General features: G+C 37.8%; 1 protein-coding gene across 17 annotated transcripts in view; it reads right to left on the bottom strand.

Annotated features, from left to right (window-relative positions):
• LOC124160101 (calcium/calmodulin-dependent protein kinase type II alpha chain) overlaps positions 1–18,710 on the bottom strand; it is a 320,103-nt gene that overhangs the window by 161,518 nt on the left and 139,875 nt on the right. The gene's annotated exons all lie outside the window — the stretch shown is intronic.

The raw sequence follows: 18,710 nt of genomic DNA, 5'->3' as shown, positions 1-18,710 counted from the left end.
TTCTCAAGGTGTTTCTTGAATTCATTTGATGAGTATTCCCCACCGTTATCACTCTGGAACTCCTGTATTTTAGTTCCATGTGTGACTTCCACCATTTTCTGATATTTTATGAACTGCTCAGTGACTTCACTTTTGGCCTTCAAGGGAACTACAACAGTGAAATGAGAAAATTCATCAATAAAAATGACAAAAAATCTGCAGCCACTCAAAGAGGCACAGGGCATAGGCCCCACGACATCAGAGTGGACCCTTTGGAGGACATGTGTAGTCTTACTGTCTTTTTCTCCATTGTAGGAAAATTTCAGTCTCTTAAACTTTCCCTGTATACATGCTTCACATTCTTCTTCTGTCTTCTTACTCATTAAGTTCCGCAATGGTTCTATCTTCATCATCCCTTCATGGTGCAGGTGATAGAGATGATCCAAAGTCTGTCACTGGGTATGTTATCACGCTGGGAGGTGGAGCAATAATTTGGAAAAGTAGGAAGCAGAGAAGCATAGCCACCTCAAGCACGCATGCTAAGTATATTGCTATTTATGAATGTGTGTGTGAAATCCAGTGGATGAGGCTGTTTTTTGGTGAATTGAAGCAAAGCAGCCTCATTCCAAAGACCTGCACCATTTTTTGTGAAAACCAAGGTGCCATATACATTGCCAATAATGACATAGTAAATGAGAGGAGTAAACATTTCGTGGTAAATACAACTATGTCCGAGAGGCTGTGAAGGAGGGAGAGATTTCATTGAAATATGTGAAATCTGATAGTAACATTGCAGACTGTTTGACAAAGAGTTTGTCTGGACCTAAGACATTATTGTTTGCCAAAGAAATGGGCATAATTAAGTTGGAGTAAGAAACTCACAACTAAATTTACAAAGTTATGTATGATGTTTTTGTGTTCCTTTCCATCATCCTCGAACGAGGGGAGGTGTTGTAATGTGAAAATTAATATTTTGTAGGGTTTTGCATTTTTACGTTCAAGGTGATGATGAATGTTTGTTTTGTTTTTTTATTTACGTTGCCAATATGAAAAGTGATTGTTGTGCGGCCTTGGGATATAGAAGACGAATAAAATAGTTTTTTGTAACGAAGACGTAAAGAAGACTTTTTTTCGTTTTTGACAGATTATGAGACTTAAACACTAAGTGTTGATGCGAAGCGAAGTTTTCTTTTGATGGTGTGAACAGCGAATACGTTTGAGGTTAGAAGAAGTGAACCCCATAATTGTTCTTTGTAAGTTCGGAATCATCAAAAATGGCAGAAGAAAAGAAGACGTGTATCCCAATACTCGACAGTGATAATTACGATGTATGGGCTGTAAGAATTGAAGCTTTTTTAATGAAGAAAGAGTGTTGGGAAGCGGTAAAAGGTTTCCATCCATACATAGCATTCGGCAGTGATGGAAACGAGATAGAAATGGAAGACGAAAGCCAACTCCCACCACAAGAGGTTAGGCGCCGTCAGCGACAAAATCAACAGGCCAGAGCCATTATCATACAATACGTAGATGATTCATTTTTGGATGATATCGTGGGACTGGACCTAGCGAAGGATATGTGGGAGGCATTAAGAGACATGTGCACCACTTACGACGTGTTCCAGGAGATAATGTTCCTAAAGGAAATGGTAAATACCGAAAAAACGGAAGACCTTTCCATGATGGAGTACATGAGCAAGATCCAGAATTACAACCGTAAAATTACTAAGTGTGGCATTAATCTCCCGGATAGAGCACTGGCTGCGTTCTACCTCATGGGTCTGCCTCGAGAAAAATATGCTGGGTTTATACGAAGTATTTACAGAACAAATGAAGGATACATAACATCCAAATATGTTAAGTCCCAACTCCTGCTAGAAGAGAAGAGAATGAAAAATGAGGATTACGCGAAGACAGAAGAACACAAGGTTCTCAAGGTAAAGAAGAAGCCAAACAGACCTAAAGTAAGCAGTGAAAATAAATCACAAAATGCTCCAAAGAAACCTATTGGGAGGAGATACATTTGTTTCACATGTGGAAAGGAGGGGCATACTGCAAGATTTTGTCCTGCCATACAGAAGCAAGATGAAGAAGAGAAGAAGTCATCAGCATCAGTAGTATCAAGAGGCTATAAAGTACTCTGCATGCAAAGAAATCCAAATCATGCAAACAACGGCATATGGATACTGGATTCAGCAGCATCGGATCACATGAGCCCTAGGAAAGATTTGTTTGTTGATTTCAAACCCCTCTCTGGAGAAGTAACTGTGGGTGATGGTACATCACTAAAAATAGAAGGTCAAGGATCAGTGACCATCCAGATGTCGAATGAATGTGGTGGATGGAAAATAAAGTTAACTAATGTGTTATATATTCCTTGCCTCCAAGACAATTTGATTTCGGAAGGGAAATTAGAAGAGAAGGGCTTGACCATTGTGAGGAGAGACGGAAAGACTTTTTTTCGTTTTTTGACATAAACAAAACTTGAATTTGAATGAAATCAATAACTCATGAAACAAACAAACAAAAAAATTCATTTCAACAAAGAAAGTTCACATTAACAAGCAACTCTCATGAAAATAAAGTTACACCCTTGTGGTCCAAATGAATTTTTTTTTTATAGTCACACCTTGAGACCCATTTGTTTTCTTGGGCATTTTGTGTTTGAGCAATACATAGCTCTCTATCTCCCTGAGTCACATTCATTCCTAATAAACTTGACACTCTTCCCAGGTCCCTCACCTCCAATTTATTGCACAATCCCAGTTCAAATGCCTCTACTTCTACTTTCTCGGTCTTTCCCCACATGCCTAAGTCATCCACATACAGTGCAACCACCAATTCACCACACTTGTCAACACAAGCACACCGGTCCCTGCTCAATCCGACCAATCCAAAATCTATCAGTATTCCATCTATCACCCTATGCCACTCTCTCGCACCCCGCTTCTACCCACACAAACTCTTGTTCAACCTCCACACCTTCTCTCCACCATCCTCAATGAAACCCTCAGGCCGCCCAACGAACACTGTCTCCTCCATCTGTCGCCTCTGCTCATCAAACTGACACCCTTATTCATCGAATTGCCGCCTCTGATCTTCAAGCTGCCACCGCTGATCTTCCAACCGCTTCCTTGCCATGTCAGTCTCTTGGTTCGATCTAGCTGACCTGCTGGCCAATTTTTGATTTGCTTCATGAAGGTCAAGCTGGTTCTTCTCCAGCTCCCTCACGAGCATCTCAAGCTGTACCTGGAACCTCTCTCTTTCCACACCAGCACCCTTCAGCTCCTCTTGTGCTTTGGCCGCTTGCTTCCTGGCCTCTTCTGCTTCCTTCTTGATCATATCGGCATCTCTTCCCGGACCTTCTGAACTTCCTCAGCCACCTGCTCCCTTGCGTGAGCAACTGCTTGTTGCTGTTGCCTTGACAGCGATTCCTGGCCCTCTCTCATTGCAGTCTCCTTGGCTTCCCGGACTGCGCTTTGTGCCTTGGCTAGCTGGCACTGGAGTTCAGCTACAACCTTCTCAGCAGCCTCTGCCCTTAGCCTTTCTTCCTCCAGCGCCCGAGCAGCTGCCTGCTCCCTTGCCTCGGCTTCCTTCGCTGCCGTTGCAGACACTTGTGCTCTAGCTGCTGCCTCTCGTTCCTTGACACCTGACTGAGCCTTGGCCAGCTGCCGTTGAAGCTCAGCCACCACCTTCTCGGCAGCTTCTGTCCTTCGACGATCAGCAGCCGCTGCTCTTCTGGCCTCCCTCTTGCTAGCATTTGCCTCCTCTCGAATCACGTTCAGCAGGGCAACAGCATTCTGCTCCGGTCCACCTTCACCTTCTAGCTGTGTTGTTACGCTAGACATCACTGTGCTGGTCGCTGTTTCCAAGATGTACAGCCCCTCTCTTTGATGCCCCTTGAAGATCTCATCACCGTTAAGTTGTCCAATGCAGAAATTCTCCGTAAACTTGCAAGAAATCGCTTTCTTTGCTAGCTTAGCACAAGAGATCAAGTTGTAACCAAATTCAGGTATGAATAACACTCCCCTGAGTTCTAAAGTACATATAATGTCTCCAAATTCGTGGAAGAAAAAAACTTTGAGTGTGCAGTGTGTTTTCTCACAACAGCCATAGGGACTTTGGTAGTTATATCACTATATCGTTCACCTGTGGGTGATTTCCATGTTTTTATAAACAACCTTGACAAACTTTTGGAACTACTTTATGTTAACCAAAGAATTCTAGTGATAACTGGTGATTTAAATTGTGACTATTTAGTGGATTCACCACAGCGGACGGAATTACTGAACATTGTGAAATCATATGGCTTATTATGTTTAATTGAGGAACCAACTCACGTGACAAAGACTTCTAAGTCATTAATTGACTATATGATAACAAACTATAATCATAATAAGAGTGTATCCACTGTTGTTGACCTTGGTTTATCCGACCATCACATGATCATGTCGACGTTTGATTTGAAACTTCAGAGTGTCAGACCTAGTAAAATTACCACCAAGGTGTTCTCAAAGGAGAACATAAATTTTCTAAAAAGCGTTCTAATGTTGGAAACTTGGGAAAATGTTTATATATCTCACTCATTTGAGAATAGTTTTGAGATCTTTTACGACAAATTGCTCCATCATATAGAGTGTTGCATTCCAACCGTCACCATCAACATTAAAAATAGGAAAAACAAATGTAAAAAACCATGGCTCACTGAGGAAATAATTAATTTGTCACGCATTGTAAAAGAAAAAGCACATAGATACAAAAATTCCCAGAATAATGAATTGTTTTTAGATTTTCAAAAGACAAAGCAGAAGTATACTGCTTTACTAAAATATTCAAAAAAATCTTTTAATAACAAACGCATAACTGAAGCACAAAATAAGACAAAGGAAACATGGAAAATTATCAATGCACAGCTCGGTAAAAAACGAAACCCATGCGTACCAAAATTTTTCAATGACGATGGTTCTCTAATAACTGATCCAAATATAGTATGCAATCGAATCAATGAAGCCTTTTGTAATTTAACTAAATCCCAGCTCATAAACAATAATAACAACCATTGTTTAGTAGATTACACCAGTGAAGTGCATTCCCTTTACCTTTATCCATGTGATGAAAAAGAAATGTTAATGTGCTTAGATAAATTATCTAACTCTTCAGTTCCTGGAGTTGATAATATACCTGGTCGACTAGTAGCGGATTTAAAAAAACTTATTGTGCAACCATTACTATTTTTAGTCAATGAATCGCTGAGGCTAGGGATCTTTCCAGAACCCCTAAAACTGAGCAAAGTAATACCCGTGTACAAAAACAAAGGTAATAAGGATGATATAACCAACTATAGGCCTATCTCACTTTTAACACAGCTTTCTAAAGTTTTTGAACGTATATATTACAACAGATTACTTTCTTTTGTGGAAAAATACAAAATTCTTTCTAACTCTCAGTGGGGATACCGGAAAGGACGTTCTACAGAGGATGCCCTCATCACTGCCTGGAATTTTATTTCAAATTCTTTGGATAATGGCAAACAGGTCTTGGCATTATTTTTTGATTTCTCTTGTGCCTTTGATATGGTTAATAACTCCATACTCATAAACAAGTGTCACCACAATGGAATCAGAGGAGTCGCACTGGAGTGGCTAAAATCATACCTTAGCAATAGAATGCAATGTGTTGAAATGAGACTTAGTGACACACTAAGTAAATCAAACCAAAACAAGATAACGTCAGGTGTCCCTCAAGGTAGCATCTTGGGTCCTCTACTCTTCCTGATATTCATTAACGACTTGCCCTTGATTGTTAATAGCATCCAAGTCAAACCAGTCCTCTTTGCAGATGACACAAACTTCCTAATTTCAGCTAATGACATCAATGAAGTGCATCACTATGGTCAGCATATATTAGATTTAGTCTGGAATTGGTGTCTTTCCAACAAATTAAAATTAAACAGTGCAAAAACTCAGTCTATGCTGTTTAACCCGAATCATTCCAAAGATTTTGGAACATTGACACTGAACAACCATACACTGAGTCTAACTAAAACTTGTAAATTCTTAGGGCTACAAATTGAAAATACTGGGAACTGGTCCTTCCATGTAAAAGACTTGTGTTCGAAATTGTCCCGAGTACTGTATAGTGTGAGGTTCCTAAAAGCATCCTTACCTCACAAGGCGATGATGTCAGTTTACGATGCACAAAGGTTAAGAAAACACTTAGCTGTTTCACAAAATATAATATATTGCGACCGGTTTCGATACCGCGTATCATCATCTGGCCAGATGATGATACGCTGTATCGAAACCGGTCGCAATATATTATATTTTGTGAAACAGCTAAGTGTTTTCTTAACCTTTGTGCATCATGAAGGAGTTTCACCATGTTACGCCAACCACCATCGCATATGTCAGTTTACCATTGCAACTTTATAAGTAGAGTGACTTATGGTATTGTATTCTGGGGATCAACTGTAACGCTATTAGATACAATTTTCAAGATGCAAAAAAAGATTATAAGATGTATAATGAGTAAGCCTTATACTTATTCTTGTAAACCCTTATTCAAAGAACTGAATTTGTTAACAGTGCCTTGTATATATATATACCAACTATGTTTACTGATAAAAGAGAATATTAATGATTTACCAATTAATAATGATGTACATGAGCACCTAACTAGGTCTCATCGCCACATCCATGTTACCCTCCATAAAAAACGTATAACAGCAAAAAGTCCCATTGCAATGGGATCAAAAATATTTAATTTCCTTCCCAAAAGTATTAATTTGATTAATTCTAATAGGGAATTTAAATCTTCTTTAAAGAAATTTTTAATTAATAAGTGCTACTACAGTGTAAATGAATTTTTAAATGACAAATGAACTCTGACCATTTTTACATTTTTAAGTGTTATGTTGATTACTTTGACGTGTCTTATATCTATGTTGTATTCATAAGATCCTTGGACAAATAAAAAATTTATTATTTATTATTCACTGCATTCATTTGTTAGTTCAACGGGGACCACTCCAACGCCTTTCACTGGAACTTTGCCCTTTCCCATGCTTATAAATCCACTCGCAGGGCTATTAGATGAAAACATAGCCTCACTTTTACAGATGTGATCAGTGGAGGCACTGTCCAATAACCACTGATTATCATTTATTTGCAATGCAGCAAGGTTCACCACGCTAATGCACAAAATCACCCTTGATTTACTTTTGCTACCCTTTCCTTGCTGGCTCATTTCTGTAATATAATCATCACTGACACTGTTTACTGAAGGGCTACTACATTCACGAGCCATTACACTTGCCGTTACACTTGAAACATCTCACTTCTAATTTATTCGGGCACGCTTTAGCCAAATGTTCAACCTTATTATATCTGTAACACCTTTGTCCCTCAATACCTGCACCTCGGGCAGCTGCTTCACCTTTCTGGAAGTTCTGTCTCGTTGACTGGAACGGCTGAAACTGATTTATAGCCCCTCTACCTCGGCTACTCCTATTGTAATTGGATGCAAGCGCTCCTTGCACCGGCTTGTCACAATCCTGACCAAGCGCGTCATCTTCCTGCAACAAGGCTGCCTTCACTTTCTGTGATGTGAGGTTTTTATTCCCCCCTAAAATAGCTATTGTCACTTTAAATCTTTCCTCAGGAAGCCCTGCTAGAAACTGTCCAGCCAGCTGACAATCACTTAGCTCCAAACCATACCCAGCACTTTTAATCACTCTATTTAAGCTTCGAATCTCTGTCATATATTTATGCATTGTAACTTCAGGAGTTTTAATTAGGTTCATCATTCTCTTCTTCACTTTCAGAGCCTTAGTGAGTGAATAGGTTGTGTGAATACCTTGTAGAATCTCCCAAGCGTCCTTGGCGAAACTGCAATCACCAATATCTTCAACATACTCTCTTGCAACGTGTTTGAGCAAGAATCCAAGCGCCTTCCTGTTGAGTCGCGCCTCATCAATATTCATATCGCCCACTCCATCAGCATCAAATCCAGGGTTGATTGCATTCCAGCACTTTCTCTCTATCAACTCTGCTTTTGCCACTATAGACCATGCATAATAATTATCTCCATTCAACCGCTCAATCCCATTTACATACTCTCTTCCTTCTGCCATCTAATCTTCTTCTCCAGCAACCAAACTTCACTTCCCTAGTAATTATTTAATTCTTCTCTCCGCGTTCCCTGGGCCCAATAACCTTTAGAAATAATTACTAGGTTTATTTCTAAACTCCTGAACTCTATATTTTTTATCCTGTTACATATCAGCAGTGAACAACCAACAACTCACACAACAATAATGTACATAGATACCATACATAGATACTAAACATAAACTTATGACTGATGCCACAACAACTATAGCAGTTAAAATATTGGCTGTTACCTAAATTTATATATTTCAACATAGTAAACATGTATTTACTATTTAATAACTATGGAAAGCGAGCGCTATCGCATGACTTTTGCCAAAACGATGTGTTCTCTCTTAATTCAACAGTCACCTAAAATGATTAGGATAGTTGGATACCTTTTTTTCTTATTTACTCTTCGGTATGCCCTCATATGGATCAAAATGGCCACAACTAATGATTAACGTGAAAATTACAACATAAGAAAGGTGTATAAGAAAAAAAATATGGGTGAAACATTTATTGCTGTAAATGTCATTCCATATACATATGTAATCGCGGCTGCATTAATGGTCTCTAGTTGTCTCGTTACTCCTGGAGTACGTATTTCACGCTTGTAGATTTTTTTATGACAATATCTATTTTGCGTGATTAAATGAAAAGTGAAAATTTTCAAGCACATGAAAACGCAATGGCTAAGTATGAATGCAGAGGAAACCCCATGTGACGTCATTCTGGTTCCCGTTGTCGCCGCATGAGGTGACCTTGAGGCGAGGCTTTGAGTGCTGATATGATGCAGTCTGCTAGCACGTAGCAGAGTACCCTGCTAGTAGGTAGCAGAGTACCCTGCTAGCTGGTAGCGCTTGGCTTAAATAAGGATTATTAATACCCTATCAAACGAAGGAAACTTTCCGACCTCAGGCAGTTTTAATAGGTGATTATTAAGACATTTCCCTGAGCTCTATGCCTCATGCATGCATTGGTAATCTCAAACGATGTAAAACTCCTATCTACTCATATAGAAACTAGGTCCCAGTGACATCACATAGAGTGGCATCACATGGGTGCCAATCTGGTCTTTTTCAAATGTGGTTAAAATTGACCATTGCCATGTTGGAAGAAGTTATTAAACTTAGACAGGTTTCATAATATGTTATTGTGGTTGGCATGTGAATGTCTACATGGAGACATATTTAGGTTTCAGTAAATAAAAATATAAGGTTGATTGTTGTTCCGTTTAACACATTAAATAAAGTGTCTTTATTTTCTCTCGAATAATAAGAATAATAAAAACATAAATACAGTGGAACCTCGTTAAAGCGAGTACGGGCTATAGCAACACCCCCGTTATTACGAGAGATAGCCGATGCACCGTCGATTGACCCTTTAATAAGCGTGTTAAAAAATTGGTTTTTACGAGACTCTTTCGGTGTTGGCTCTCGCCATAGCGAGGGTTTCACCGCCGGAAGACTTTCATCAAGACTCCTTAACCTCTGTAACTGCTAGCGATCTGTTAGAAATGAAGTTAATGGAGTGCTCAGTCTCAAATTTATGTGGTAAACTGTCGTTCGATAAATATAATGATTGACGAAACAATGCTTTGCATGATTTTTATTCAGTGCGGCGCTTAAAAATTATTGGAATAGTTAGTCGTTATTTGAGTAAGGAAATTAAGTGATGCAAAAAAAACATCGCCTTTCGTCTGGATTTATGCTTACGTTTATCGGATAGATGTTTATCTGTCGCCGCACCACTCCTGTTCCTGTATATCTGTTCGCAACAGGTATATTGGCTATTATTTGCTCCACCTCCGGTAAAGCGACAATTCGCTATAGCGAGTGTTTATTAGTGCACTGTGGGGTGTCGTTATATCGAGGTTGCACTGTATGTAACTAAGAATTCAACATGCCATTCGTCTGAACTGGGATTTATAAAGCCAAATAATTTGTATATTATGAATAAACTAATGGTGGGTAACGAATCACAATCAATGCCTTTCGTTTTCTTTGATGAAGGAAACTATCCTATTTGCAAAGGTAATTAGGCTGTCTCAAGGGTATCTCCTTGCAGGGACGCCGACATACAAAAAATATTGGGGGGGCCCAAACCGGGGATCTTGCCCCAGGAAATTTTATAAGTAGTGAGTTTTAAGTTTTTAGACATTTTAGAAGAGTCATACGATCAAAATTAGAACCCTGAAAACTCCAATCTCGATATCTGGACACCCCGGGGAAAATCGACAAGCCTGAAACATTTTTTCCTCACACCCATAACAAATTTTTGAGGGGGCTCGGGCCCCCTCAGGCCCCATGGAGTCGGCGCCACTGTCTCCTTGGTATGATAAGTGGAGGTTTTATGAGATAAAGAGGTTCACTACAAAGAGGTTTGCCTATAAATTTACATGTAAATCTGACGGGACCGTAGGGGTGGTACATATGAAGTGTGGAGGTTTATGATATAAAGAGGTTCAGTACATAGAGGTTTTACTGTATTAACCACTTTAACCTCATCAATTAAAAAAAACCGCATATGGATATGTAATAAAATACTTTGGTATTTTTTTCCCAAGTTGCTACCTTTTATGGAAACATAAACCCTCTGCATGTCTCGCCAGTACCCCATGAAGAAAGAAGGATATGTAGCACAAATGAAGGGTTAATCAAACATAACAACTTTCTTTTTTTGTAAGTTCAAGAAGGATACCATACTCAATAAAGGAATAAACAAAAATTAATATCAGACGCACGCATTACTCAAAAATGCTAAAAGATTGCACCCACTTGTGACTTCAAACACTGGGAAAAACCCGCATTATCTGCCAAAACCTTAAACTTGCATTTCTTCCATGGAAATGTTAACAATTTTTACGTATACTCTTGGTATTTAAGTAAAGAAAGTATGTTAGGGTATAAAAGTATTGCAAAGGAATGTGTGAGCAATACAGAGATCCACTCCGACTAAGCAGCTGCGTCGGAAGACAGTCGGCTGCTGCAGCTGACGAAAAGGCATTCAGCGCCCATGTCAACTTCCACAGTGGTTGACTGCTAAGTATAAAAAAAGCTGAATCTCCTGGTGGCAAGGCTTTAGAGCGACTAATTGACTTTCAGAAAGATATTAATAAATGAGTTTCATGATAGTGCCTCTGGTCGGCAGATTTGTGAACATAATGGCTTCGACAGCTCTGTAACTGAAGCTACTCAACTCAACATTTGCTACACTACTCCAAGCACTCGAGTGGAATACCAACTACTCCACTCGACTTGAACTTTCGAGTACTTGCACATCCCTACTCTAAAGAATAGTGGCATGTTCAAACTCAAGTGCAACGATTGCCATTATTTTTATATTGGCCAGGCACAATGAAGTTTCTTCCTTCACCAGGTGTAAAGAACAAAAACACTACCTTCACAGAGGAGACATCACTTCAAGCTTTGCAAAACACATTCTGGATGAAGGCCACAGCAGAGGCTTTTAACCCGAGGTAATACATCTGTTTCCCAAAGCATGAAAATGGCTGTATTAGAACTGAGAGAGATTGGGCTATGTGCAAAAGACTCGTCATTACTCAACCCACAGGAGCCTCCTACACATTTCTCCCCAGTTATCAACCCTATATCCACTGACACCACTCACCCCACCTGTATGTACCCGTATTATCCAATAATTGACCTCCAAGGTTAACACGGAGGTCAAAGGTCATAGAGGTAAACTTCAGGCCACAGTGACAACCAACATGTGGAACCATGGGTTTTAAAGGGTGCCAAAGTCCGTTTTGCAGTTTATAGCTCTGTAATATGATTTTTTAATGATCTTTCACAGCATAAAATCAATAAGGAAGAGTATTTTTTTTAATTCCATCTTAAATAGCCACCAGAAACATTAAACAATGCCAATAAAGGCAGAAAAAGGGTGGTGGGAACACGACTTATTAAAAATGCTTGATATTACTATAAGTACCTATTTTCTAGTCCCGCTGACTAAGAATAATTGAGAGTTTACTGGATGTAGTTAATGGCAAAAACTGCTAGGTACCTATGCAACAGTAACCATTTTTATACGTACTTACGTACTTACCCTGTCGATTTCTGAAACAACAATGCCTGTTCGCTGTCCGTTTGAAGTCTGTTGATAGCCTGTTCGAGATTAGTGAACAGGGTATTAACAGCCAATGAACAATCTCGGGTCACTCACAAGTAGGAACAACTTACGAACAGCCTACCAACAGTTTGTACTCTGTTTGCAGCTTGTTCCTTAACAGGCAGGAAACAAGCATTTCGGGAACAATAGTGAACAAGCTTTTAACAGGCAGGGGCCCGTTGGTAGTATGTTTCACCGAACAGGGAATGAACAGACAACAGTGAACAAACACTAAACACCCTATCGATTTACGTAAAAATAATGCCTGTTCGCTGTCAGTTTGGAACCTTTTGGAGATTTTGAGAACAGATTATGAACAACGTACGAACAATTGTTTTAAGTTTCGGAATTTGGACAACAATTTGGATTAATCCAAATTTAATTGAGTACAAGGAAGTTTGATTGAATCCAAAGAAAATATCATCTACTTAAACAGTAATTATATACGGTTGAATTCATTATCACGATTACCATCAACCACGGATGACGGTTATTGAAGTGAGCACGCAAATTATATTAGCTATCTGCTCGGCTTACGCACGTTAAATACTTTACTTCGCCAATTACAGGCAGGGGCCGTATGTTTCAGCCAAAGAGTATGTACTCTGTGGTTTCAGCGGACTGGGAACGAACAGACAACAGTGAACGGACACTCAACAGGCAGGGGCCGGTTCTTAGTCCTTTTCACGGTACAGGGTACGAACAGAAAACAGTGAACAGCTAGTGAACAGGTTCTCAACAAGGACGGAAAGATAGCGTGGTGCTGCTACCTACCTATAGAAGATAGCAAACGCAAACAATGACGCCAATAACCGATACCGTTATCCGGACAGTTTACGAGCACATGGTCGACTGTGTTGTGGTGAAGTTGTTGGTTGCGGAGTAAACAGTTATTTATTGGAGTATTATTTAACCTGTGCTAAATGCCCGCAGTGACGAATTAAGTAATTCGTGCATCCATTCAGTGATAGTGAAAGTCGTGAAGTGATATTTGTTCTTGAGTGTGTTTATTTAATAATTTATTGTGTCTCTTAAGTTTTTGAGCAAGTACTGAGATTTGTATTGTATTTGTATTATGCGTATGTGCGTTACGTCGCCAATAAGAACCGACAAACATTGTCAGAGGACTGTCTTTCTTGTAGGTATGTTTGTGAGAAGTGAAATCATCGTGTTCATAAATATTCTTTAAAGGCGTGTTTCTCTTTTAAAATCACACGTATTATGTTGACATAGTGCAGAATCCGAGTTGTATTAATTTAAGGAAGTACATATTTCTTTGATGAAGGCATGTGAAATATTTTGTTGGTGTAGTGGTTGTTCTGTTAATGATGACAAAGCTTGCTTTTCTACAACTATTCAAGATTTTTATAACTATAATGGAATATGTGGAAAAGCACAATAAAAGTTTTTCTTACAATCATTCAAATGAATTTCAACTTTTAATTCTATTTTAACATAAATTATCTCTTGTCTATTATGCCCAACTTAGCAACAGCGAACAGTTAAGGAACAAAGTATGCGCATAGGGAGAGAACAGACAAATAACCGTCTTCTCACAGACAAGGAACAGACAAGGCGTTCCAATTTACATTCTACGAACAGTCGCCTGCCTGTTCTCTCTTGGTCAAGGTACAGGGAACTAACAGCCGAAGAAAACAGGCAATGAACTGACAGCGCACAGTCCCCTGCCTGTTTATTGTCTGTGGTCCAACAGGTAAGGAACAGAGAATGCCGCTTTCTTAACAGGGAGGGAACAGACAAGTAACCCTTTTCTCACAGACAAGGAACAGACAAGGCGTTCCAATTTACATTCTACGAACAGTCGCCTGCCTGTTCTCTCTTGGTCAGGAAACAGGGAACGAACAGCCAACTGACAGACAATGAACAGACTTTATTTTTACAGAAATCGACAGGGTATTAAAGTCAAAGTATGTACTTGGTATTCATCCATTAGAACCTGAGTTACATACAAATCTGATGTATTGATATTCTCAGGAACCTAACTCATCTATAACTCTCAAACTATCTATACCACCATCTCTAATTGTGTAAATTAATTTATGTTAATCTTTAAAGCAGGAACATGTAACAATGACTGATATGTACATATAGGCATAGTTATCTTTTTTTTAGAAATGACAGAGCCAATAAAAATTATTGAAGTTCAGCCACACTATGTTGTTGGCAATTCTATGACTGCCTGAGAAAAGATTTTTGATATATTTTTTACTGCATTGACAACCCACAGCTTATGGGTTGCTGATTCAATAAAAAAATACCATTATTTTTTAAATCAAATGCAGTATCTTAATCTACATACATATCATTTTCGTTCAGTGAAAATTTTGTGCTCTTTCTTCAACAACACATTTCTGAAAAACATTCACTTTCGATTAACTAGACACACAAAACATTAACTTCAATATTGAGAATCCAAAATTTATTTTATATGGCAAAATGACATTTCTAAAGATCACACAACACTTCGGCAGTGAAAGATGTCCGCATGGACTATCATTCACTGCAGTTCAAATGATGTGCCATGATATTGACACCCATGAGATTCTAAGTCATATAAGTACTTACTTAAAATTATGATATTTTCTTTTCCACTCTAGGTTTTAAACATATGTATCATCTGCATAGGCATGGATGTTAGGGTGGTGCGGAAAAACTCAAGTTCCAAATTTCGTGTTGTAATAGTGCGGAAAAGTTGCGATACGTTAGTACAAGAAAAACAAAAAAAGAATTATTAAAATCGGACGTCATCTTCCGATCCCGCAAAGCACCTAAAATAAGGACAAAAATGAAAAAAATTGTTTTTTTTTTCGTTGTAAAAAAAATTAAATTAAATTAATAACTTTTAATGCTGTAGCACAAAATTATTACAAATAGCATGGGTTATTATTTATGTATGCATATTTATGGCTTTTAACTGTTATTACCGATCGCATAAGATCATTAAAAATGTATAAATTTTGCAATTTCGCCTATTTTTCAGAGTTTTGTAATAATTACTTGAGGATAATTTTTGAGAAGTTTTAATTAGCTCGTTAGATCAAAAATGACAATAAAACTGACCACTAGAATTGAAAGGCAAAATTGCACTTTGAAAAGGCAGCATGTTAACTATTGAAACCGAAAGTGAAGATGTTGAGGTTTTAAATGACGTAACGCAAAGTTCAACAATCAAGGAGAAATTTGTTGACTAGGAAGATTACATGCCTAGTACATCCAAAAAAATATAAATCACCATGGCAAATGAGGGTAAAATTCCAAAGTACAGCTTTTCATTGTGATCACCGTGTGTGTCTCACCGTACAGCAGCTGCTATAGCATCATGTGTACTTGTAGACATTGGTGTTATAAGTGAAGAATATACTTCTAAGTTCATTGACCGATGTAGAATTAAAAGGGAAAAGAAAAATATTATAAGCGATTTACAGCAAATCCATCTTGATTTAGGTGAGCTACACGGTTATACTTTGACGGAAGGGTAGACAATACCATAGTAATAGAAATGATTGAGTCGAAGGAGTACTGTCGGACAGTTATAGCGGAACACCATTCTCTAATAAAAGAACCAGCTTTTGTGTATTTGAGTTATGTTTCTCCAAGCTCCGGGTCTGCTAAAGATATATGTAGTTGTCTCCATACTATCTTATCTCTCTGATCAAGGAGTATCATTAGAGTTCTTAGAGTTAGTTTGCTGAGATGGCACGATCATCAACATGAGATGGAAAGGTTGCACTATTAGAAAGCTCGTAAAACACCAATGACACCCGCTGCAGTGGGCAGTTGGGTTACTTCATTTCATTGAATTACTTTTGTCATATTTTTCAGTATTTAGATGGTGAGACAAGTGGCCAAAAATCATTTAGTGGGCCAATTGGACTAATATGAATGGTTATGGAAAGCTTCCAAACTGCATTTCCAAACAATTGAATGTGAAATTCTACAAGTTGATAGATAAATTTTGAGCAAGGACCAAAGATACCTTATTGACATTAGTCAAGCAATCACAAGTGGTGACTTTCCAAATGACTTAGCAAACCGAGATACTGGACCATTTTCACATGTTAGATGGCTCGTGTGAACAGAGCAAAGGAAACCTCTCGATACATACCTGGATATTAAAAGAAAGTAGTTTTCCCTGTTATTGAACGGAACTCTAACTTTGATCACGAAGAGAATGTATTGATGGCGATGGTTTTTGATTACAGAAGGCACATTAGAGAGCTAGGGCTAAAAAGAGTATTTAAAGTCAGACAGACTTAACCAAAAGGCGAACCTATCGTAAACTTCATTACTCCTACCATGAACTTCGAAATAACTGACCATACAGATATAAATAAAAGCGAACAAACTATGTATAAATCCACCAATTTATTTTTGTGGTACTACTAGTTTCGACGCAGCGGCGTCATCACGCCGGTGTGTCGAAACTAGTAGTACCACAAAAATAAATTGCTGGATTTATACATAGTTTGTTCGCTTTTATTTATTAGAATGAACCTCCACAAAGTTGAGCCTGTTACGATAGAGATGACCATATAGAATTAATTGACTGGAATGTAGTCAAACTATCTACTCCACCTCTTCTTATGAGAATAATTACGAATGAAGAAATAGCTTCCTTCATTGAATCTGGCGATAAACAAGATTGGGATATTATAACTTCCCATATCACACGCAAGCAATGGAGCCATGTGTGAAATTGGTAACGGAGGCATCCCTTAAGCTTTGTGGCTATTGATCCAGAGATGGATTTATCAGGGCTAATTCAAATCAAGGTCCATTATGCCAGACCTTACCACTAAATCGCAGTACAATGTAGTTTTCAAAAGTTAAAATTTAAAAGAAGGACAAAAAATTTAAATATTGTAGAAGCAGTAACCCTCATTGATTGGATGGATGGAGGGTGTGGGTAGAACTCAAAGTGCAGCCACCTATCCGCGGTGAGTTCTGGGTTGCTTAATTATTATTAAATAATATATAAACAAAGGAAGAGCTGCATAATCAAACATGTATTTTAGACTAAAATATTACCTTAAGTTATTATGACAAAACTCTGAAAAACCGGCTAAACTGCAAAATTTATACATTTTTAATGATCTTGTGCGATCGGTAATAACAGTTAAAAGCCATAAATATGCATATATAAATGGTATGCTATTTGTAATCATTTTTTGCTACAGCGTTAAAAGATATTAATTTAATTTAATTTTTTTACAGCGAAAAAAGAAACAATTTTTTTCATTTTTGTCATTTTTTCAGGTGCTTTGCGGGATCGGAAGATGACGTCCGATTTTAATAATTCTTTTTTTGTTTTTCTTGTACTAACGTATCGCAACTTTTCCGCACTATTACGACACGTAATTTGGAACTTGAGTTTTTTCGCACCACCCTAATGGATGTTTCATAAAACCTCCATGTAATACTCTACAGTTGAGAAATTTGCTTTCGTCAAAGACAAGGATGTATCATTATCATAAAAAGCTTAGTGTGGAATGTTTTTCCACTTTTTTCTGGGAGACACCCATTATTACATATGGATACATATTCTTACACTCATACACTCTGTGCAGCACATCCCTAGTAGAAAAAATTGTGTTCTTTTGGTGTTCTTTATATGTTCATTCAGTGTTCAAGTGTTCTTTTGATGTTCTTTTGGTGTTCTTTTATGTTCACCAATTTCTTGGTGTGTTCTTTTGATGTTCAATTTATGTTCTTTTTATGTTCATCTCAGTGAACACAAAATGAACATTTTTCTTTATGTTCATTTTGTGTTCCCTTTGAGTTCATTTTATGTTCACCATGGTGAACACAATATGAACATTTTTTTATGCGTTCATTTTATGTTCACTTTGTGTTCATTTTATGTTCACCATGGTGAACACAAATTGAACATTTTTTTATATGTTCATTTTATGTTCACTATGTTGAACACAAAATGAACATTTTTCTTTATGTTCATTTTGTGTTCCCTTTGAGTTCATTTTATGTTCACCATGGTGAACACAATATGAACATTTTTCTATGCGTTCATTTTATGTTCACTTTGTGTTCATTTTATGTTCACCATGGTGAACACAAATTGAACATTTTTTTATATGTTCATTTTATGTTCACTATGTTGAACACAAAATGAACATTTTTCTTTGTTGTTCTTTAAAATAAACCAGTATAAAAATTCTCATTCCGTGGAGGTGATTGTGGATAACTGCAGTTCATGTGTCATGACAAGTAGCTTTACATAAAACAAGTAATACAGATGATTTTGGAGACTTTGTCTACCAAAAATGAGTTTGAATTTCGCCATCTTGAAATCCACAAAACTGTATTTTTTAGCAGTTTTCCATAATATTTCTAGAAATTTAAAATAATGAATTTCCGGGAAAAATATCCCAAAATGAAGGCATATCATCAAAAAATGGACATTGAACAATC

This window comes from Ischnura elegans, chromosome 6, assembly GCF_921293095.1.
Source record: "Ischnura elegans chromosome 6, ioIscEleg1.1, whole genome shotgun sequence".
Lineage (NCBI taxonomy): Eukaryota > Metazoa > Arthropoda > Insecta > Odonata > Coenagrionidae > Ischnura > Ischnura elegans.
The sequence above is the reverse complement of the archived record's forward strand: the minus strand, read 5'-3'. Positions and strand labels throughout refer to the sequence as shown.